Here is a 25387-nt window from a genome sequence, read left to right as displayed (position 1 = left end):
ATATGTGGATAATGGATGTAAAGAATTATTTCTTGCATGGTGATTAGCAAGAAGAAGTGTACACGATGTTGTGATGCACATCCAGATTTTGTGTGCAGGTTACACAAAGCCTTGTATGGCTTGAAGCAGGCACCCAGAGCATGGTCAAACAAGATCGGGGAGTATCTTGTTACCATTGGATTTCAGATATCCAATGCAGATTTTTCACTCTATGTGAAAAAGACAGATAGAGGGATATTAAAGCGGCTATGGCGAAACGATACGACTTCTCGCCTCTCGAATCAAAGCCAACAGAATGTAAATTGATTCATCCGGAAGCGGATGACTTGATTATCACTGGTGATAGTGATGCAAAAATACATGATGTCAAGATGCTTTTGAATCAGAAGTTTGAGATGAAGGATTTGGGTGAGCTGCAATATTTCTTGGGCATGGAGGTGGTGAGATCACCTCATGGCATTTTGCTTTACAGAGGCAGTATGGCTTGGACATGTCCATGTATGGTATGATAAGCTGTAAGCCTATTTCAGTGCCATTGGAGAGAACACAAAGCTTTCCGCAGATACAGGTGAGCTTTTGGAGGACCCCACTACATACAGGCGCATAGTGGGTAGTTTGATCTACATGACCATTACAAGGCTAGACTTGAGCTATGCTATTGGACTTGCGAGTCAGTTTACGTAGGCCCCTAGGAAGCCACACTTGGATGCAGCTAGACGGATCCTGAGGTACATAAAGTCCACAATTGATTATGGACTTTTTTATGAGTCTAGTACATAGATACAGTTGCATGGGTACACAGATGCTGATTAGGTTGGTAGTATTGCAGATAGGAGATCTACCAGTGGTTTTATGTTCTTATTTAGGGGTGTTGCTGTGAGTTGGAGCAGTAAGAAGCAACCAACAATTGCCTTGTCGAGTACAAAGGCACAGTACATGGGTGGTGCTATGGTAGCTTGTGAGGTAGCTTGGTTTCAGGAGCTACTTGGTGACATGGGAGAGCCCATGGATAGGGCAGTTATCATATATCGTGACAACATGAGTAGCATACAGTTGGCCAGTAACCCAGTATATCATGCTAGAACACCATATTAGTGAATTTGGGAATTTCCCAATTCCCATTTTTGAATACTTAAAAAAGGGGACATGGATAACATGTTTGTTTCTCAAAACCCTATCATATGACCTATCGTTGGAAAGCGCTTGAAAAATGGAATCTAAAGAGCTATAAAGTGCTCATTTTGGATTAGTGGTGTTCAAGTTATGGTTAATCCAAACTTTTGACCACGTGTCCCAAACTTGTGGGAAATTCCCATATTCCCCAATATGGTGTTCTAGAATGAAGCACATTGAGGTGCATTATCACTTTGTGAGGGAGAAGGTTCTAGAAGGAGATGTAGATATGGTATATGTCAGCACAGAGGATCAGGTGGCTCACATCTTCATGAAGGCATTGGGCACAGAGAAGCTCCACATGTTTAGTGCAGTGTGTGGAGTTGAGCTCGAGGGGGAGTGTTGAGATATTGAGCTCAACTAGTGCTACGGCGGACATTGATGACTTGCCTGGGTGATAGCTTCTGCATCTACACCACTAGCATGGTTGGTGAGATTATGGGTGATATGCGGCCAGTGGGATGACAAGCTGTGTGACAACCATTTTGGATTACTAGAGACTTGCATAGTTATAGTGCTAGATCATTTAGTCGGGTTCACATTATGGACCAACCCTTGTATGTTGTAGTAGTTGAATACTAACCCATATAGTGTGTACTCTTATCTTTATGTTATGTTGGTTGAGTAGAGAAGAAGAAGATATAAGAAAATTCAGCTATCCATCTCTCTCTTGTGTCTTGCTCTCTCTTGTGTGTGTGTGTGTGTTTGCTTGCTAGGGTTTGAAGCTCTCCCTCTCCCCCACATTCTCTTTATACATACTATATATTTAGACATGCAAAGTAGAACAATTCATATATACATTCAATTTATAGAGACCACTTTGGGTTGGTGGAAGAAAAAATATTTGTACAGGAAATTTAACTGCCTAGAAACAGGTCTCACGGAATTAACTTTCATGGCTCCAAGCCATTTCATGGATTTAACTTTCACGAATCCAAGCCATTTCATGGCTTGCACTTTCACAGATCCAAGCCATTTCATGGAATTTCCTTTCATGTCCTTCACTTTCACGGCTTTAGACCAATCCACGGGATTCCCTTTCATGGCCTGAACACGTGCACCTTCACAGGGTTTTACCAACTCACGAGTTCTGGACTGTGTTGTGTCACATCACTTGTACCCTCTTAATTGCTCACACCACTAACACACTTCCCATCAAAATTAACCTTAACACTCCCCCCCCAAAAAAAACGTGTGGCACATGCCCTCACCAGACCTTTTTCCTCAATGTACAGATGTTGACCTTAACAACATCTGGCCTCCTGAAAGTCATAGAGACCCGGACGGTGACACAAGCCAGTGCAACGGGATCCCCAGTGAGATGAGCAGAAAGAAAAGACCCATACGGGGCAAAGCTGAGCTACCTAGGCATTCCATGGTGTGATCATCAAAACAAAGAACTCCACACTGCGCATGGAAAGGTAGCCCTACAGTACTATAGTCCTAAGTGCCTACAAATTTCGGAGGATGCTGAAGTCAAAGAAAAGTTGAAGAAAGTGGGCCTAGGGTGGGCGGGTGGCACAGAGTCTCCCCCAAAATATTGATACAGAGCTATGTGCAGAATACATCAAGACATACGACAAGGCCACCAAGAGAGGGGAACAATAACTAAAGCAGATGGCACCATAGAGTAGGTTTTGATCACGGAGGACTTGGTACATGAGGCTCTGCAACTACCACCACCAATTAAAATAGACACACATAATTACAAAAAGATTCCCCTGGATGCAATTCTGAAGAAGAAGAGTTTATACAACTCTAATGGAGCAGAATATGAAAATATCAGGGATGAAGTAACAGAAAAGGCATGTAGGATAATGTCGCTAATTATGGAAGTGATGCTAGTAGATAGGTACAATAGGGTGCCCTAAGCAGGATAGCCAAGGTACATGAGAAAAAATAGGATGATTGGGCCTATTACATCCACAAAGAGATGGAAAATTATCTAAAGGCCAACCAGTCAAAGATATGCAACCCATACCTAATGACACACAGGTGCTGAATCATGTAGCTTAGAGGCCTCTTTTAGATTCGAATCCAAAAGAAAGGATGCAACTGGCACTACTGATAGAACAACCACCACTTACTGCTGAAGAAATGCAGGAAGGACAAGCCATACTAATGGAAACAAAAGAGATCATGAAGAAGATCAAGAAAGGGAGAAAAATCTAAAGAACTCACTTGTTTTTGCTATTGGTATGGGCCATTCTGGACTGTCGAATGAAGGCAATGGTAATGCTTTCAAAGATCCATAACCTGTAACACTATGAGGTGTCGTGTAAAATTCATTTATAAAAGAAAACTCCTCTCTCTTCCAAGGATTAAGGGATGAACTAGATGCTTCTTCTTGACCTTCTCCTGAACTAGGGGGTGGGTGGTTGGGTTTGTGGAACTTCATAAAGTCTTGTAGCTCAGTAATATCCTCTAGAGATATGTTAGGATACTCAATATGTGTTTTATCAAAATTATAAAGTACGATGGTTAACATAGCTTCTAGATTCTTTTGGATATTTTGATATAGTTTGATAATACCAAAAGGATGATATAATGAGGACTCACATAGATTTAACTACTAGTGAGTATTGTATACCTCTAGCAACAACCCATGGCTTATGATCCATTGATAACTTTGAGCTACAACCTCGTAGTTGGTCGGTGTTTCAAGAATATCATCTGGAACAAACGGGTCTAATTTATAGATGCTATTGTCCATGATGTCGGAGTTTTGTAGCATCTAATTTATAGATGCTATTGTCCATGATGTCGGAGTTTTGTAGCACCTGACACCAACTCTACGAAGGTTGAGCACAATGGGGTACAAAGGATAAAAGTAAATATCTTTAGGATCAGTTTAGTACTAAGTCCCCCCAACAAATTCCCATAATGATGGTAGGGTCAACATCACGTTCTATGTTTTGTTTAATTAGTGTTAGTTCTCTAGGCTCAGGTCATCAAATAGGTTTATCTCATATTGAAGTAAAGAGAGGGTTAGTGTAGACAAAAAGAGAGTCAGAGTTTGAGGAGGGGCCCGAGGAGTTACTAGCATGAACCTATCTCCGAGGCTCGCTCAAAGAGTAGTCGCATCTCGTCGGTTGGTTCTTGTTGTTGGTTGCGTTCTTGGATGGCCAGCTGGCATTCCAACTCTTGTATTCACGAGTCCTTGGTGGTGAGAAGGTCAGAAATAGCGGTTTCTCTCACCATCCTTGCAGCATCACACACACATGGATAGTCTCTTGTTCCTTGTTATGTGTGACTTCCTTTTGAAGTTTCTCCTTGGCTTGTTCCATTTACGCTTTCAAATCTATATTCTCTTTGATCTTTTGCACAATGGTTTGACTCAGAACAAGATTGTTGTTTTCTAGTGCTTGGTATCTGGTTTAAGCTCTTTAGGATAACATCCTTGTGGGCTGCTTCTGCTGCTGTTAGGTGCTCTTGCAATGTCTGAACTTGATTGGTAGCCTCTTGAACCTGCTTCCATAACGTTGCATTGCAGTCATGAAGCATGTGAGGTGTGAGGAGATGGCATCGCCATACACGTTGCTTTTGTTCCCAAAGGGAAGCACTTGTTGCTGTGGCCCCTTCCAGTCGACTGTGTGGCAAGTGTAAGAGTTTGTCTAGTCCCTCCATAATCTCTTGAAAGAATCTATCATAATCCAAATTATGGAGGAAAGATGTCTCTAGAATCTCCTCCTCATCCTCCAGACGTTGCCTTTACTGGAACTTGGTGTATCTTTAGCCCTTGGTCATTTTCCTTTATCTAGTGGCTCTTCTATGAGTCGTATTGGGAGTGATGTGTCTTCGTCGTGTCCTTGGGGCTCTTCTTTTGGCAACGCTTCTGGTTCAAACTCTTTTTGCAGCCCAACAGAAGCAAGTTTATTTGACATTGTTGAATTCTTGAGGGGAGAAAGATTCTTGAATATTAGTTCTGCCGCCGCCAGACTTTAAGGAGGAGTTAGATGATGTACTTCCATCCTCTCTTGAGGTGCCGTCAAGCTGAGACTTACTTCCTGCTGCCCCAGTACTTCTTGGTATGACAGAGTAAAACCACCTCTGAGACTTACTTCCTGCTGCCCCAGTACTTCTTGGTATGACAGAGTAAAACCACCTCTGAGCCACCGATGATGTAGGCCATGTGGTAAATGTATGTGTGAGCACTTTAGTCAAGGTCACAGGCACTTGTAGTAGCCTTGGACACATAGAGAGAGAGTGTCAAGGACTATGAGTTTAGGGACTTGAGGCACTGGTCGTGGACTATCAAGTAAGAGGGAAACTTGGTATAGGGTCCAGGTGTTTTAGGACTTGCCGCCTCGTGCAATTTTTCTCACAGTCGTCACCTTCACATTGCTTCTTGCTCTCCTATAGTCAACTTCGTTGGTTGCTTCTTGCTCTCCCAGTGAATTTCGCGGTATGTTTTCAAATATTTATGTGTTTCAATTTGGCCGAAGTTGTATAATTGTTTTATAAATATTCCATCAAAGATTGTTGCTTTTAGATTTTTAAGAATTTAATTTATTTCTCACAAATATTTCATCAAATCACTACAATGCAAAGAGGGATCTCAGTGAGAACTAACGTATCCATATCACCTTGTAGGTGATTTTGCCCATAATGGTAATTTGCTTGCATAAATTTCTTGAAATCACTACAACGCGAGAAGAGGTCTTGGTGCGAACTCTCTCAAGTGTATCGCGTTATAGTGAGTTGTCCTACTATCGTTCTTTTTTTGCTTTTTCAAAGATTTCATCATTTAGATTTTTAAGAAATTGATTTTTTTCTTGCAAATAATTGATCAAATTACTACAATGCGAAGAGGGGAGTCGGTGAGAACTCTCCCACCCATATCGTATTATAGTGATTTGTCCTACTATCGTTCTTGTAGTGATTTTTCTTACAATCGTCATTGCCTTTGAAATATTGCATCAAATCACTATAATGTGAAGAGATGGCTCCTTGTTGGGAATTCTCCCACATGTATCGCATTGCAGTGATTTTGACACATTTTTCCTTGCATTTTCATTTTCTCACTAATATTTCATCAAATTACTACAACGCGACTAGAGATGTCGGTGAGATTTCTCCAATGTTTATCGCGTTATACTGATCTTGCCTAATCCTTTATTATCTTACACAAAAATTTCATCGTCCTGACATATTTCTTGGCTTGTAGATGGAACCTTTCGGGATTGAGGTTGAGTCTGATGTTGGTCTTCAAGAAACCCCAGATGAAAAGTTGTTTGACTTCTTTTATAAAGTTTGACAGCATCATCGCCATCCTAAAATATCACGCATGTTTAATTTCAGTTTCTCCATCGAAGACATGATCGTTTCTGCTTGTTCGTATCTTGAGGAGAAAGGGCAATAATTTCAACAGACCACTTTGAGTGGTATAGTCATGTTTGACGGCGTCCAGTATGTGCATGTGAATGATATTGTGCCTTCAACAACCCTAAGACAAAAGTTAAACAGGGATGTTTTAAAGGTGCGAGATGATAAGAAGAAGACACACAGTAAGTGCCCCATTCATAATCGCAAGTGTCGTCTCATTTCTTACCAATATGGATTTATCTGCTACCTGTATGTGCTGCTTGAGGATGAAGAAGTTGCAAATGAAGAAATTGAGGAGAAGCCAGAGGAACCTATAAGAGCAGAAAATGAAGTTCAAGAGATTGCGGAGGAGATAAACTTGGCTGCATGGAGAGGGACTTAAGTGAGCAGTTGGATATTGACGCACTCAGAAGAGAAGACACCTTACAGGTGACGAGCAGCCCTCTATGATAGAGGAAGCAGGGGACATTCCAACCCCACTACTCCCCACATTTCCTATTGGGTGGTGACAAAGAATATTTTTTAATTACAGATATTCAAGCTGTCTTTGACATAAGGGAAGACTACTCTCTAGCCATCATTGCACAGAATCTTGAGAAAGTTGAAGATTTTGTCGATCTAGATTTGGATAAGTATCTCTTATTGGATTCAAATGTCAAGGACAGTGAGTTCCATTCTGCTGTCGGGACACATTATCTATGATGTATAAGGATGCAAAAAGCTATGAATCCAACCTTCCCCCACTGAAGAGGAATTTCAGGCTATTCAGCAAAGACTTAATATTTCACACATGGGAAGGGAAGGGGCATCCTCATCGGTGGTCCAGGACACTAACTCAACAATGAATATATGGATAGATGATTTACTTCAGAAGGTGTGTTTACTTGTTAATTACTTTTTATCGTGCTAAGTAGCTTATTCTATTTGTTGTGTTGGCTCATCATCGACGATATTATTTTGCAGCTGGTTATGTTTGAGGATGAGTTTCTTGAGCGTGGAGCATGCAAACACGTGGGAGGACTCGGAATGGACTCAGCACACTGGGAGAGTACATAAACCGATTGAAGTTTCCACAATTCATTATATTCCACAAGAAATTCTCGAAAGACAATGCAGAATTTCCTTTGTTTGTAATCAAGACATTATCCAAATACCTTGGGGCATATCCCGTCAGGTGAAATGTAGACAGTCATGCTTTTGGAGAAGTAGTTAGCGTTGCAAATCTTTGGGCAGGGCCATGGAGTCTATACACTAAGAAGGAGTAAATAATATTACTTAGCCTATACTACTTATGGATTGGCATGTGGGATTAAGGATCCCAATATGCTAAGTGATTATGTCAAAAGGGAGCTTCTCAGATTCACAAAACCGAGGGTTCCTCCAGCTTGCCAGTTACATAGGATGTTGCAGAGCCATCTTTAAAAAGGGCAAGGCTTCATGCACCCGAGGATGTTAGTGAGCAGGTTAAGGAGTAGTAGTATATTCCTATCTCTTGTAATAATATTCTCTCTCGTGTAATGTCATGACAGTTTTGCATATGATCATTTCTGAATTTGAAATGTTAATCATGGATCTATGGGTAGCCAAATTTTCCCATTTCTTTGTTTTTTTCCTCGCCATTGTGCATGCTTAATACTTGCATTAGATCTCCTCCATATATCTTGTTTTCTTTCTTTATTCACAAGTTTTACTACTTGATTAATTTGGGACGCTTTGAACTGCTGCTTCTTTTTGGCTTTGTGTACAAGCTTCCTATATGTCCACTGATGTAATTCCTCTAAACTGTTAGCTTTTTCTACTCCTCCACCATGTCTTGTATGACTGAAATACCCGGAGCGTGCTTGATAATGTGTTTTCTCCATCATTCCCTAGGTTGACCATATTGATAAACTACCATACTTCTTTGCAAGCCAAGGGGTATGATGGTATATAATATGCTTCAAGAGAATAAAAGAATACATTAATTAGTATATTTTTTAATATACAGTATAAAAAGTAGTTCAATGCATAATCAATCTAATACCATATAGTGGGTGATGTGTTGATCCGTCCATGCATCAATCATTGATCTCTTGAAGTCATCTAGCACCGTTTGAAATATCGCATGGTCCTCCTTCGTCTACACTTTCTTGTCACAGAACTTAAACATAGTGTCTAGAGATTTCCACACCTTGGCTTTCGGTGTTCTTGCTTGACCATTGTCTGCATGGTCTACTACTGCATTGTGGACGCACTTCCATCTGTTGTATTTTTTATGATCTGCACTGATCATCTTCTTCTATGATCTTCTGGTGTTGGTTCAAATGGAAACCTTCTCGCTTTAACACCCCCAATGGAAGGTTTCTTAGGTACATTCTTCCCATCCTCCTTAGACCTTTTTTCATCTTGTTCAATTTTTGCATGTCCACCATGCAAACCAATGTCTTTCACAAATATATCCGAATCTAATAAATTTTACCTCAAACGATCCCAACGATAATATATTGTTTTCAGATTGAACACTAAACCATCTAGGATCATCTTTTAGAATAGATGTATCAAGTGCCCTGTTCATCAGTGTGATGGTAACCCTTTCTAACTTTCTCTCCTTCACAATTTGACACTCATCAAGCTTTAGCACAAATTTGAGGACACCATCACATTCTTCAGGAGTAACTTCAAACAATTGAAGAGCATATGATTGTAAGGCCTCCAAGTCGTAGAAAATATTATTGTATCTATTGTAGACCACATCTCCTGTTGTTGGTGCAACATAGGTGTCTTCAATATGAAATGGGGTTCCCAAAGCTTGCACTACCTCTTCGTTTACTTGTTTACGCATTTTTTTTAAACCAAAGAAAGATTTGGCAATAATGATTCTTTCATACTAGAATCCTTCATCTTTTCATGCAAAGTCTTATAAATGGCTGAGTACCCTCTGTGTGATATACCAGCCTCATCAAGTATTGCCTGGATGTCCTATGGATTGAGTTGATTCTCTTTGAAAAAGTTATCTATTTACTTTTCTGAGACCTTCTTATATTTCTTCTCATTCATCAGTGCGCTTCTGCATACTAGCGATCTAAAAGAAGACTTAAATGTGCGCCAGAAGGTTCTGTCGTTGATTCTTTATAAGGGTGCAATAAGGATCTGATATCATATTGAAGATCAAAAATTGATATATATGAACATATGCAATAATTATTGCTATTCATAAAATATCACAATAGAAACAATAAACCAATTAATAGAAAGGAGCTTACTTAATTGCACGTATTCTCTTCTTGATGCCACCACCTCCTAGCTTCATTTGCTCAATATTCCTTAGTTTTTTTTGTTATCTACGGAGACCTAATGAGGTCTGCTTATGTCTTAATTCAGACATTTATTTTTCAATCCTTGAAATGGTTTCCTTATTGCTTAATAACTTCTGCACACAATGCTCCATGGTTTTCTTCAAATGAATGTTCTCCTTCTCAAACAAATCTCTTTCTAATTTAAGAACATTGCTTGTTGCTTCCAAATGATGTGTATATCCTAGGAGCCCATTATAGCCATCTCTAACAAAGTTAAGCAGAGATGTTGTATTCCTAAATGGGGGTGTGGAGTTTGTAAAAGGGTCTTTTGGATATAACCTCCTGTCAATCCATAAATCTATGTTTTTCTTCCCTTGCATCCTCAACATTTCTTTAGAAGCAGTACACAAAGTATTAGGTTTATTTCTCTTACTTAGAGATTCATATTCATGTTCAAGCTTGATGTGCAGGTTGTAAATGTCTCTTTTCTCTGCATTCCTCCTTGCCCTTGATCCCTCTGCCATCCTCTTGATTCTATCTGTGTTCCTCCTTGCTCTTGATTAGTAGAAAAATTTGAATGGAAAGAGAAAGGTGCCAAATAGTAAAAAGAAGTAAAGAGTCCAACTAATTTGCAAGAAAAACCTTGATTTTGAAGGTACCAATACCTGCAAACTTTGATATGTAGAACCTTCAAAATTTGAGGTAAAGTTTCTTGCAGGGAGGGAACTCGAAAATCTTCAAAATTTGAGGTGTAATTTCTTGCAAGGAGGGAACTCGAACTATTTTTGGATGATCCTTGGTTCAAATTTCAAGAAATATTCTATTTCCGGCTTGTACGTAGAGATTTTGAGATATAAGCCATTAAACTTGGAGAATTGACCAATTCATTGTTCACGTAGTACATATAGTAAATGAACAGATTGAAGACTTCGAGAACTGGAAATATTCTATCATTTTTATGTACATTTAAGAGAATAGAAATATATCTTTTATATCTCAATAAAATGCTAAGAGAAAATATGACAAAATCAATTTCACCTTATTTTTTAGGCTTTTTGGATTATCTCTCTCTAAGCTTAGTTTGGCACTTCTTAGAGGGCCCAAAGTTGAGTCCAAAATTTCCTAATGTTATTGTCATCATCACTGGTCTTCAGCCGCATCTCTTTCTCAAGCAACATAGCACTAAATTCTTCAAATAATAAAGGTAGAACTCTAACCTGAGTATTTCATGATGTAATCAAGCCATCATACTTTTGCGGGAGAATTCAAATGCACCTCCGAGCTAGTTCTTCACTAGTCTTTATAGTCCCCATAACAACCATTTGATCCACTTGATAAATGATTTAGCAGCTTCTCCTTCAGCAAACTTCTTAGTGGCAAGCTGATTCTCTAGGTTCTAAATCCTGGTCTAATTCTAGTTCTCATACTGATTCCTTAATATGGTCCAAGCCTTTAATGCTTTAGTTGTGTGTTGAGAATTATCGTAAGAATAAAATCACTTAAACTAGTGAATGATGGCACAAAGTGCATCATCATTGTGCCTATTCCATGCCCGAAGAAGTGTAGCGCTACACAGTCCAGGATTGGATTTGGTAATCACAATTATTAACCCTAATACTTGGGGGGTTCACCTAAAAATATGTAAGTATAGCACTTGAGTTCAAATGAAGGGGTTTTTTAATTCAAAATTTTAAGGTAAATTGATAGAAATACATTTATAGATGGGTTTTTTTAATCAATTTTGAAAAAAAAAACATAAAGTGTCTATAAAGAAAAAGGGGTCATTTTATTCATTAAAAAATTCAGAGGTAAGGGGGTTATTAAATACCCCTTGAATGCACATGATACATAGAGTTTCTTAGTAATGCACCCTCAAGCCCTAATATAGTGATTACAATGCTTAACATGAGCTTCAATCGTTTCTATTTAGTTTCCTCATTTCATTCTTGGCAAAATATCAAGCACTCTTAGGGATTCTCATCCTATTATACTGCATATAGATAGTGTGTCTTCACACCCAAAGCCTTAATGCCTTATTGCATATAGATTGTGAGTGTTCACACCCACCAAAGCTTTAATGCCCACTTCATGTGAGTCAATCATAGGGGATGTTATTTTCTAATGCTTGATTATTTGAGCATATTTTTGTAAAGCATTAAACACTACCCTTGAGTTATAATCCAAGAGGTAAGACCTTTCTTAAATTGATTCCAAGGGTCACACTCATAAATTTGATGGGAGAAACTTTTACACTTGGTAGACCAAGGTGAAGTTTGTATTGATAAAAAAAGGGACTTTGGAACATTGCAAATGCAAATGGGAAGGATAAGCCTAACCAACAGCTAAGGGGGCTACTGAAACATTATGGCTTACCAAAAATTAAAAAGCTTTTTCCATAATAATGTTAGGGTTGAGTGACACATACATACATCACATCATTGAGGCAAAAAGTGCACATGAGGCTTGGGATACACTTGACATAATTTTTGGAGAAAAAAGGGGAAGCACTCAAAGTTAGGCTTAAAAATTCAATTCCCTCCCAAAGCACATAAACTACATGAAGAGTATAATGGCTAAGCCTATAGCCATAGGAGCACAAGCGAAAGAAGAAGATGCCATAGCGGCTCGGGGGGTGCACTTCTAAAAAATCATATGTATCACATGCGTTCAAGGGGCATTTAAAAAACCCCTTAACTAAAATGTTTCCCCCAATAAAACCACCCCTCTTTACTTATGAACTAATGGATTTTTTTTTGAAGTTGAATTAAAATACCCCTCTTGTTATTGTAATCCTGTTAAAATTTTTCCAAAATTTGAATTAAAATTTCCCTCCTTTTGATCGCACGTGGCACGCTAAATTTTTTTGAGGTGAACCCCCCGAGCATAGCAGTTTAATTCTTAAAAGCATAACTGTTAGAGAGAAATTGAGAAATAAATGATGTTTTGATCTTGATATCTCTCAAGTATGTAAGCTATCTCTCAAGTATGTAAGCTATCTTTTTTGAAAATTTATGTACTAATTTGTTTTTTCAAGATAACTACCTAATTTATGCTCTTATTTGTTTTTTCAAGATAACTACCTAATTTATGCTCTTATTTGTTTTTTATAGGCTTCTTTTGTCCACCCTACCCCCAGAGGCCTATTTTGCTACCAGAGGCCTATTTTGTTTAAAATTCATTTATATTATATTGAATAATTTATGTGGTTTGTTATTTTGCAGGGCATCTAAATGCATGATAAGCACATTAGGAACACTCCATCCTCCACTCCTCGACAATAAAACTCCACATCAGTTTTTCATTTTGCTTGTAAGTTATAATAACGTAAATGATAACTTTTAAGTTTGTAATAAAGCTTTAGTTAAAAGTCTAAACAAGGACTATCATTGCTATAAGTTCCATCATAAATTGATGGAAGCTTATGTGGATGGAGAGTGGTCGCAAACACATGGAGATATATGCAATCAAAATTTCTAGTAGACATATCAAAAAGAGGAGCTATAAGTATTTTCGAGATAGACACATCAAAAAGAGGAGCTATAAGTATTTTCGAGATAGACACATCAAAAAGAGTTATAAAAAATTTAAATATTTTCCTTTTCCTTTTATATCCTAATATATACTAAGGTTTTAGTCATGATTTTTTACAATTCACAATTTCATGTTATACAGACACATACATTTAGTGGCTGAGAGCAAAGGCAATCAGATTAATGCTCGACAGTCGTGTGAATCTCCCACACATCCAGATTCACCACCCACCACCACCATCAATCCCACCTATGATGGCAAAGAAGCCATGAAAAAGGAAAGGACCTATGATGTCAGCATTGAAATGCGAGAAGAAGAAAATGACAGACACGGAGAAGGGAAAGGCTTCTCAAAAACAAAAACAATCTAAGGAAAAAGAGGCCAAGTCAAAGAAAACATCCAAGAAATCAGAGTCCAAGCCGACCAAGGAAGGTGAAGAGGCCAAGGCTTCTATAGACAGTGACCCTCCAAAATAGATAGTTTTCTATTCTCATACATTGTAACAACCAACCAATTTGTATAGATACTACCCTCCTACCCTATCCTCCTCAAACTCAAGCAAGGTATGTCTTCTCTTTTCCTTTATCTCCTATGCAAACAAGCTTTCCATGAAGCTTTCTTATGATTATTTTCCTTCTCTTTCCTCTCTTTTTAGTTTTTCTTTTCTTCTTTTTCCCTTCTCATTAAAGCTTAACCCTAGCCCTAACTTCTACATAGAAACCCTAATAGAGAGCTTTGATAGAGAGCTCTCCATCAAAGCTCTCTATTATGTTTTCTATGTAGAAGCTAGGATTAGGGTTAAGCTATAATGAAAAGGGAAAAAGAAAGATTCAATAAGTTTTTTCATTAAGATTTCCATTAAGGTTAGGGTTTTGTGTATGCTTTCTATTAGGGTTACTAATACTTTTTTTTCTTTATTTGGTTTGATTTTGTAGGTTATCCACACATACAAGCCTCATAAGGTAAGAGATATCTCCCTTTTTTATTTCCTCTCTTATGATTTTACATGTTATAGGGTTTGCAAGTTTTAGGATTTGTTATTTTTTCTTCCCTCTATGGATAGCATAGCTCTTCTCTCAAGAGGTGGCCATATGCCTTATGAAAGATCCCTGCCCCCTTCGTGCAACAAATTCGGGGGTGCTAGCAGTAGGCAAAAGTAGCACTTCTTTGCATAGTGCACAGCCTCTCACTCGGGGCCTCGCCCACGGATATCCGGACAAGAGACTAATCCCTTGGCTAGACATTTTTATTCTAACGTAGTCAAGAGCCTTAACTAACCGAACTGATCCGACCAAACCCGTAAGTCACATGGTCAGATCAAGGAAAAGACTTGCACTTGGATCATAGAAACCAACGTTTTTTTCCTCATCGAGAGGCACAGATTCTTTTTCATAGAACAAGGACTGTCTGGGATTTACTTCATCTATTGTACCATAACAGCATTTAGTCTCATTTTAGGAATCCATCAGTCCAGCCCAGTCAGTCCCACGGGGTTAGCCAACCGCCCAACCACTGTAATGATAGGATCCATTTAGGAATTTGGTTATGTTTTGTCCTGGGTACGAGGGAAAAGAGTTCCTAGGCCCCCTAGCGGGCACTTCATGAAAACTTCAAGATAGTCACACCACTTACACACCCAATATGAAATTGCCTTTTGTCCTGGGTACGAGGGAAAAGAGTTCCTAGGCCCCCTAGCAGGCACTTCATGAAAACTTCAAGATAGTCACACCACTTACACACCCACTTACACACCCAATATGAAATTGTCTTTTTCACAAATTCAGTTGTCTTTAAAACAATCTTTTAATGAAACTATAGTATCACTGATCATAATCCTCCAAAATATCCGGTTGAATTCTAATTTCCAATCATTCCTTCATCGGTGTACCTATGGCATCATTGGCAACCAGAACGCTCACCACCTGTCCACTCATCAGGGGCCTTTTCAATAGTTTCTAGCTCATAGTACCCGGAAATATATTCACTTATAAAAATCCAAATGGACTCTCCGTTGAAGATCAACAAGATCATATAAAAGACCCGTGGACTCATCCGTTGAGGGGACCAGCAAGGTCAATCAACCAGATCCATGCCCGAGACTTTCAGAAAACAACTCTAACACCTTGTTCCATTTTCTTCCTCGACACACGTGTGGGTATCTTTGGTGACCACAGCCCGAGCAGTGTATCAGCACCCTCTAGGATCCTTCGCAGGTCAACTAGCGCTTCACTCATAGGCCGCTTCCTTGGTCCCTCATCCATCGTACCGGAAGCTCACCATATAAATCGAACCAAGGCTGGTCAAGACCTCGGCTGACCTTGCTACGCGAGATGTCCTCCATTGACTCTCCCGTTAGCTATTGCAACTTTATCACTTAGGTCTCCACGACCTCATTCACAAGATGGTCAAAATGCTTTTCTAGCATTCTTGACATAAAACAGTCATTTAAAAACAGGTCATAAATACAGTTTCTAATGAACTCTCATCTTTTCACATCGTTCCACATCATTTCCCGTTATTCCACATTCTTCTAAATCAATTCACTTTGCTTAATCCACATCCAATCATATGTATTCCCATCGTCCTTCATCCATTCTCATCGTATCACATTATATTACATCCCATCACATCAATCCACATCTATCCTCATCACATCTCATCGTATCACATTATATTACATCCCATCACATCAATCCACATCTATCCTCATCACATCTCATCCATTCTCATCTATCCATATCCACATCAGGGTTGTTGCAAGATCAGGGTGTCCAGTTTTATCCAGTTTATACTGGACTGGGACAATGCTTAAAGAGCAAAATTTAGGGGGCAAGGTACTTAAAATGAGATCAAGCAAATAATAGAAAATAGGCTTGCCCTTAAATTAGCCCAATATAACTTAAATTAGTATAAATTAGTCTAATAAATCAAAATTAATCAAAAATATGATGAAATGATAAACAAATGATCTTTCCGTACTTAGAGTGATCCAAATTATTTTTCCATAGATGCACCATTACAAGTACAGTAGTCCCTATAGGTTTTAGATGATTCACATCAAAAATGTAATTTTACTAATTAGATTATTAATATTTGCAGGCCTTCTGATAGTCTGGAAGAATTTTAAAAAAGAGATCATTAAAAATCCAACCATTGGATTTGCAATTTTTACTAACCACCACATTCTACTAATGTCTCAGTATCTACCCACTCTTTTGATCTACAAGATTGAGGATTTTAAGTGGTAGCTATTGTGGGTACAAAAAGTGGCGTATATTATAACACTTTAAAGACCTTGAAATATTTAAAGAAAATAGACAAATATCTTAAAATTTTCTCAAAAAATCAAGTTAAGCTCCATATTATGTGAAGATCTAAGGTACAAAGTGGGAATCTCATATGAGTTTATATGTAAAAGATATTAGCATTTTATGGAATCAGTTCAAATTTGGGACAGGGTGTATACATTGACTTTGTACCTAAGAAAATGAGGACTTTTGACTATCTAATGCTTAATCGAATTATGCAACTATATTTCCAACTTTGAATATGATGTTCCAACAAAAGAACTTGAAACAAAATTCCTTCATTTACTAGGAGAGATTAGCCACTAAAGGTAAACAAATGTATGTTTTTTTACTGTTTTTACAGGGTGCCTGAGTGGACAAAACTGGGCACCCTGATCTTGCAACCACCCATCACATCACATCACATCTATTCACATCACATCTCATCCATTCACATCTATCCTGATTCACATCAAATCACATCACATCTCACCCATTCACATCTATCCCGATTCATATCACATCCACATCACATCTCACCCATTCACATCTATCCTGATTCATATCACATCACATCACATCCATTCACATCTATTTACGTCACATCGCATTCACATTCATTTACATCTCATCGCATTTATTCACATCCATCACATTTATTGCATTCTCATCCCATTACATACATTCTATCAAAATTACATCACATCCATATCCATCCATATCTCATCACATCCATACACATTCTATCTCATTCATCCACATCCATCCAGTCATCCACGTGCATGTCTATCCACATCCATCCATACATTCACATTCACATCCACATATATTCACATCACATCACATCACATTTCATCCATATCTCATCACATTCGCATCCACATCCCTTTACACCACATCACACCTCATCCACATCCACATCCACATCCATTTACATCACATCCACATCCACATTCATTTACATCACATCACATCCTTTCACATCCACATCCACATCCATTTTCATCACATCCACATCCATTTTCATCACATCACATCCTTTCACATCCACATCCACATCCATTTACATAACATCACATCCTATCACATCCACATCCACATTCATTTACATCACATCACATCCTATCACATCCACATCCACATCCATTTACATCACATCACATCCTATCACATCCACATCCACATTCATTTACATCACATCACATCCTATCACATCCACATCCACATTCATTTACATCACATCCTTTCACATATTCTCACATCTCATTATCATCTCTTCATTCATATCCACATCCATTTATATCACATCCTTTCACATATCCTCACTTCTCATTCTCATCTCTTCATTCACATCCACATCCATTTCACATTTAGTAACATTTTCTATTTTTGATACCGATGATATTTTTGCCAATTGCTTGGCCTAGATAAAGGTTTTTTTCTCAACGGATATTTTCATATTCTTTCTTAATTTTCTCAAGCAGCACCCTCTAGGATCCTTCACAGGTCACCTAGCACTTCACTCATATGCCGCTTCCTTGGTCCCTCATCCACCATACCGGAAGCTCACCATTTAAATCGAACCGAGGGCTGGTCAAGACCTCGGTTGACCTTGCTACGCGAGACGTCCTCCATTGACTCTCCGTCAGCTGTTGTAACTTTATCACTTAGGTCTCCACGACCTCATTCACAAGATGGTCAAAATGCTTCTCCAGTATTCTTGACATAAAACAGTCATTTAAAACAAGTCATAAATACAGTTTCTAACGAACACATCGTTCCACATCATTTTCCATTATTCCACATTTTTCTAAATCAATTCACTTTGCTTAATCCACATCCAATCATATGTATTCCCATCGTCCTTCATCTATTCTTATCTAATCACATTATATTACATCCCATCACATCTATCCACATCTATCCTCATCACATCTCATCCATTCTCATCTACCCATATCCACATCACATCTCATCCATTCACATCCATTTCGATTCACACATCACATCACATCTCACCCATTCACATTTATCCTGATTCATATCACATCACATCACATCCATTCACATCTATTTACGTCACATCGCATTCACATCCATTCACATCTCATCGCATTTATTCACATCCATCACATTTATTGCATTCCCATCCCATTACATACATTCTATCCACATTACATTACATCCATATCCATCCATATCTCATCACATCCATACACATTCTATCTCATCACATCCATATCCATCCATATCTCATCACATCCATCCATATACATTCTATCCACATTACATTACATCCATATCCATCCATATCTCATCACATCCATACACATTCTATCTCATTCATCCACATCCATCCAGTCATCTACATGCATGTCTATCCACATCCATCCATACATTCACATTCACATCCACATATATTCACATCACATCACATTACATTTCATCCACATCTCATCACATTCACATCCACATCCCTTTACACCACATCACACCTCATCCACATCCACATCCACATCCATTTACATCACATCCCATCCTTTCACATCCACATCCACATTCATTTACATCATATCACATCCTTTCACATCCACATCCACATCCATTTTTATCACATCACATCCTTTCACATCCGCATCCATATCCATTTACATCACATCACATCCACATCCACATTCATTTACATCCTATCACATCCACATCCACATTCATTTACATCCTATCACATCCACATCCATTTACATCACATCACATCCTATCACATCCACATCCACATCCACATCCACATCCACATCCATTTACATCACATCACATCCTATCACATCCACATCCACATTTATTTACATCCACATCACATCACATCCACATCCACATTTATTTACATCCACATCACATCACATCCACATCCACATTCATTTACATCACATCCTTTCACATATTCTCACATCTCATTCTCATCTCTTCATTCATATCCACATCCATTTATATCACATCCTTTCACATATCCTCACATCTCATTCTTATCTCTTCATTCACATCCACATCCATTTCACATTTAGTAACATTGTTTATTTTTTATACCGATGGGACTTTTCTAATATTTCTGCTAATTTCTTGGCCTAGGTAAAGATTCTTTTTCTCAACGAATATTTTCATATTCTTTCTTAATTTTCTCAAGTGAAATATATTCAATATTCTTGTTTTTGAGTAAAAGATTCATGGGATTTACAAGAATCAATTCTACCTATATTTCCCAATAATACTCAAAATTTTACTTTTAATAAATATTCATCAATTGAATTATACTAAAAATTTCTCTTTTTCTCATTTAATTTCTTGGATCTCAATTATCTTGGAAATTTCTCTTTTTACATTTAATAAAAATATCCATTAATTCAATATGCTAAGAATTCCATTTTTTTCATTTAAATGATTGAATTCCAAATGTCATGGGAATTCCTCTTTTGTCATTTAAATATTTCTCATGCATAAAATAAATTTATCTTAAATTCCTCTTTGAGTTTTAAAAAAATATCCATTCATTCAATATGCTAAGAATTTCACTTTTTCCATTTAAATGATTGAATTCCAAATGTCATGGAAATTTCTCTTTTATCATTTAAATAAAATTACCATAATTTTCTCTTTTCTAATTATTTAATTATACATAAACCTTAAAAATTAGTTTTCCATTTAATGTGATGAAAATCATTCTTAACATAAGATGGCCAATCCTAGAATATGGTAGGAAGTCCTCTTTTCACGTTATGCATAAGAATGAATTATGTATCAATTTCTTAAAAGTTTTGCCATAGCTTCGCTGCTATTACTGATAATTTTTAATATTTTTGAAAAGAATAAACTTAGTAATACAATTATGATAGTATAACTATCTTCTAAACTTAAATCTAATTTATGGATTTAAATCATAAGTTTAGAAGCATAAAAGTATAAAAAGCTACTTTCTTAACCTCTAGCTTCACAAGCCTAGAGTTTGATTTGTGAATTTAGAATTTATCAATGAGAAGCATCATTTGAATAGAGAATTGGTCATAAGAATGACCATTCTTTTGGGGAGAGAGAGAGAGAGATAAACATAAAAAGCATCCTAATTAAGCATAAATATATATATATGTATATACATATGTATATATGTATATACATATGTATATATGTATATATGTATATATATATATATATATATATATATATATATATATATATATACATACATATATATATATAAAGGGTCACCCTTCAAAGTTGAGGCCTCCTTTGGGAAACCCTTCAAATTTGAAGTGTGCTAGGTGGTGACTGCTTGTCATGACCACGTTTGAAGCCCATGGAAGCAGTCAACCTAGCAGGGTTCGCGAAAAGATAGGTTCTACTTAGCCTAGAACTTGTTCAAATTTATACAATGCTTACTTAAATTTGTGGAAGAAGGAAAAGAATCCTCTTCAAAATTTTCGAGTTTTAGTTATATTTTGGAAAATTTAAGGAGAAATGCCTTCTCAAAATGGTGAATTTCCTTTCAATCCCGCATTTCCCGAACACTACAACAACCTAGTGACCTGGTGGACGGTGGTAGTCTTGCTGAGCAAGCAAGCAAGCAACAACAGTACAAATCGATGCTCACGAGTTACTGCAGTCTACAAGTCGTCTTGCAATTCAATTGTGAGGACAGGTTGGTGGGAGTCGGTACGCTTCGTTGACAAAAAGCCTGCACGCGCCAATTAGCTGCCACCGACAGCCGAAATAAAGCTGACAAAAGCTGAGAAGTTGTGGACTTCGACCATTGTTTTCTCTGCAACACATGCATGAATATCGCCACCTTCAAGTGTGTGGTGGCGTCACTCGCTCATCCATCTATAAAAACGCCCGGTTTGCCATGAACTTCTCATCTCGTCCAAACATGGCTACCAAAAGCTCTGCAATTCTATTTGCTCTTGCGCTGCTAGTTATGGTGGCTTGCTATGTGAATGCTAGTGAGGGAGTTTCTAGGAAGCTAGGGGAGAAAGATTCAGGGGCGACTGAGACGAAGTATTATGGCGGCTACAAGCATGGGGGAGGCGGCTATGGAAGTGGTGGCGGCGATCACGGTGGCTACGGTGGCGGAGATCACGGTGGCTACGGTGGCGGCGATCACGGTAGCTATGGCCATGGAGGTGGCGGCGGTTACGGTGGCTATGGCCATGGAGGCGGTGGCTATGGCGGCCATGGAGGAGGTGGTGGTGGTGGTGGTTACCACAAGGGAGGCCCTCACGCCTAGATGTTTGGATAAATAAATAAGTGGGCTTCCACGAGGCCCGACTCTACTGTCTTTGCTGTATGTAAGAACGTAATGTTTCAATGAAAAGGGGTACCCTTACTGTGCAGACTGTTTTCTTAGCTGTTGTGTGTACAGTGTACTGTTTGTGCATCTACTTTACACAGGCCTCTTGTCATAATTAAATACAATTCTACTAATTTGCTTGTTTCCGAATGAATTTACGTCCGTGGCACGTATGTCCCTATGTTATTAGTTCAATGGCTTCCAAACAAACGATGGTTTAATTTCCCCATTTGTGTTTAAAAAACCTCGCGCGAAAATGAAATTGTAATTGCAGTACAGTAATTATAACTAACCATGCATAAATATACGCTTCTTGAACTATTGGCCACCTAGTTCGCACGAAAAGTTTCATTAGTCTCTCTCTCTCTCTCTTACACACACAGACACACAGACACACAAGCATGCATGTACTAGGCACTTTTGGTTTGCCTAAAAGTCGCATGAAAAGTTCCAGTAGTCTAACTAATCTCTCTCTCTCTCTCACACACACACTCACTCACTCACTCACTCACTCGCTACTCTAGTCTAGCTACTCTCTCTCTCTCTCTCTCTCACACACACACACACATGAGCGCTCACTCACTCACTCTCTCTCTCTTTCTCACACACACACACACACGCATGCATCAATACACGAGTACTTTTTATTTGATTCCTTAGTGGCTTCCTACGTCATGGGAACCTACTAGCTTTTACCCACCCACTCACTCATGCTAGCACTTGCGCACATATGCACACATCTACACATACACTTTTGATCCGTCACTCACTCTCTCTCACTCTCTCTCTCTCTCTCTCTCTCTCTCTCTCTCTCTCACACACACACACGCATGCATCAATACACGAGCACTTTTTATTTGATTCCTTAGTGGCTTCCTACGCCTACGTCATGGGAACCTACTAGCTTTTACCCACCCACTCACTCATGCTAGCATTTGCGCACATATGCACACATCTACACTTACACTTTTGATCCATCCCCTTATAGGCTTCTAATTACGCCATGGCAACCTACTTGCTTTTTCTGTAGTTTTAAGGATATAGTTTAGCTAGTTTTCCATAACTTAGGTCAACTTTTTTTTTTGAGACATATTCTCATTATACTCTTCATGTAGTTTATGTGCTTTGGGAGGCTGTCAAATGATTTCATTTCAAGTTCATAGAATTGAATTTTTAAGCCTAGCTTTGAGTGCTTCCCTTTTTGCTTCAAGACTTCAGTCAAGTGTATCCCAAGCCTCATGTGCACTTTTTGCCTCAATGATGTGATCTATGTATGTGTCACTCAACCCTAACACTATTAGGGAAAAAGCTTTTTAATTTTTGGTAAGCCATAAAGTTTCATTAGCTCCTTTGGTTGTCTATTTCTTATCCTTTCCATTTGCAATGTTCCAAATAAAAAGAATGTAGGGGAGAGAGAGAGAGAGCTTGAGTTCCTTGCAAGCAAACACACACACACACAAGAGAATGCAAGACACACGAGAGATGGATGGTTGAATTTTTTCTATCTTCTTCTCTTCTGTATATCCATATAACTAAAAGATAAGAGTATATACATAACGGGAAAGTACTCTTCTACAATAATATATAAAATGGTCAGTCTATAGTGAACCCGACTATATGAGCTAGTGCTATAACTATCCTATAACTTTAGTACTCCAAAGTGGCTGTCACATAGCCTGTCATCCACCACTGATGGCATATCAACCATAATCTCACCAACCATGTCCATGGCATAAGCATGGAAGCTGTCACCTAGGCGGGTCATCAATGTCCGTCGTAGCAATAGTTGAGCTCGATATCTCAACACTCCCCCTAGAGCTCCACTCCACACACTGCACTCTAAGTAAGTCCCTAAACTTGTGGAGCTTCTCTATGCCCAATACCTTCTTGAAAATGTCAGCCGCTTGACCTTTATGCTGACATATACCAGATCTACATCACATGCTAGAACTTTCTCCCTCACAAAGTGATAGAACACATCAATGTGCTTCATTTTAGCATGGTATACTAGGTTACTAGCCAACTGTATGCTACTCATGTTGTCATAATAAATGACAACTACCCTATCCATGGGCTCACCCATATCACCAAAACAAGTAGCTTCTGAAACTAAGCTACCTCACAAGAGCTACCATAGCAGCACCCCTATACTCTGCCTCTGTACTCGACAAGGCAAATGTTGGTTGCTTCTTACTGCTCCAACTCACAACAGCACTCCCAAATGAGAACATAAATCCATTAGTAGATCTCTTGTCTACAATACTACTAGCCCAATCAACATGTGTACCCATCTAGTTGTATCTCTATACCAGCCTCATAGAAAAGTCTATAATCAACTGTGGACTTTATATATCTGAGAACGTATCCAAGTGTGGCTCCCTAGGGGCCTGCATAAACTAACTCACAAGTCCAACAGCATAACTCAAGTGTGGCCTAGTAATGGTCACGTAGATCAAGCTACCTACTATGCATCTGGGTGGTTGCAAGATGAGGTTATCTAGTTTCATGTCGTGGGCGCCCTTGGCTTTAGCTGAAAAACAGGCATTTTTTCAAGAAGAATAGCCAATCTCTCATAGTTAGCCAAGGAGTTTCACTTCAAGGTCTTCTAATGAAACATCATATGCAAAGTTGGGCACCTAAAACTATAATCTGATCGAATATCCAATCATTGCAAATCCCCTTTTCTTTGGGAACCAAGTTTGTATACAGGCCCTGTCCTAGGTTTAGACAGGTATAGTGAATGTGAGTAAATTGCCTACAACTTTTACAGTATTACTCATACGATGTTCCCACTTTACATATCACAAATACAAATAACATAGAGCTTAACTTGATTTATCGAGTAATTTTTGATGTGTTCTACTATTTTCTATATTATTTAAAAGATATTAGAATTGTTAAAAAACATACTATTTTATCCTCCCACCACATCTACCATTTAAAATGCTCAAATTGTATGGATCTAGTGATGATTAGATTGGAAAAGATTAGTATAATGTGGGTATAAGATAAAAATACAAATCTAACGGTTTGATTTTTGTAGATTTACTTTGGAAAATTTATCATGACTGTCAGAGGCCCATTAAATCAATAGTAATTTAATTCTAGAAAATTAAATATTGAATCTTTCAATCTAAAAACTCAAGGGATCAATACTCTTGTTGCCATGAATTTATCAAAAAAAATTTGGCTTGATTTGAGTATGGGAAGGTCCATTTTCAATCCTCCCAAGTGAAAATTCCCATATTGTGTCCACTCTCCCCTTTTCAAGTCTAAAACCAATCCTAGTTAGGTTTGGAAATCTAGGCTTGGTAAACTTCACAGCTTAGGTTTCATTCCATGTGTGAGGCTTGGGTTATGCATGCCACTTTATGTCCACGTGAGCATCGAGAGGATCCACATAAGCAGCTTGCCACCTCAGCTTGCCACCTCCACCCTCCATGTCAACATGGTCAACCTAGTTG

Source organism: Cibotium barometz, chromosome 57, assembly GCF_041138505.1.
Source record: "Cibotium barometz isolate CiBa-2024 chromosome 57, ASM4113850v1, whole genome shotgun sequence".
Lineage (NCBI taxonomy): Eukaryota > Viridiplantae > Streptophyta > Polypodiopsida > Cyatheales > Cibotiaceae > Cibotium > Cibotium barometz.
The sequence above is the reverse complement of the archived record's forward strand: the minus strand, read 5'-3'. Positions refer to the sequence as shown.